Source organism: Octodon degus, unplaced genomic scaffold (assembly GCF_000260255.1).
Source record: "Octodon degus isolate 3935 unplaced genomic scaffold, OctDeg1.0 scaffold00010, whole genome shotgun sequence".
NCBI classification, from domain to species: Eukaryota; Metazoa; Chordata; class Mammalia; order Rodentia; family Octodontidae; genus Octodon; species Octodon degus.
Window position 1 is genome coordinate 21471314 of NW_004524586.1, and position 503 is coordinate 21471816.

Consider the following 503-nt stretch of genomic DNA (forward strand, 5'->3'; position numbering starts at 1 on the left):
TGGCAAGATGTTCTGCTCCTGAATCAGCTGGGTGGGCCTTGCCTCTAGCCTCTTTGCAGGGAGTTCTGCTGAAGGGTTCCGTGCTGGGCCTGCACTCTGGATCAAATAAGGATCCGCGGCCCCGGGTCGTCTCACTCATTCCCCAGGCCTGCGCTCCTGGTCTATTCAGGATCCGGCAGCCCGGATCATCTCACTCCGAGCATTCACATTTGAATTGGAGGAAGGATTGCAGGGAGCCCAGCCCTAAGCACCACTCCACAGGACTCCTGTCACACTCCAGCGCCTCGGCCTGTGCTGTATCAGCCAGCTCATCCTCTGCCTAACTCGTTCTGACCCTGGGGACTGACGCAGTACTCTAGGCTGCTAGCAAGGACCATGCTGAGTGGCCCAAGGGACGCCAGCAGACAACAGGGAAGGCTTTCCTAAAGGGGGACTGAGAGAAGAGAAAAGAGGACGGGAGAGGACAGAAGAAGAGAGGGGAGGGGAGGGGAGGAGAGGAGAGA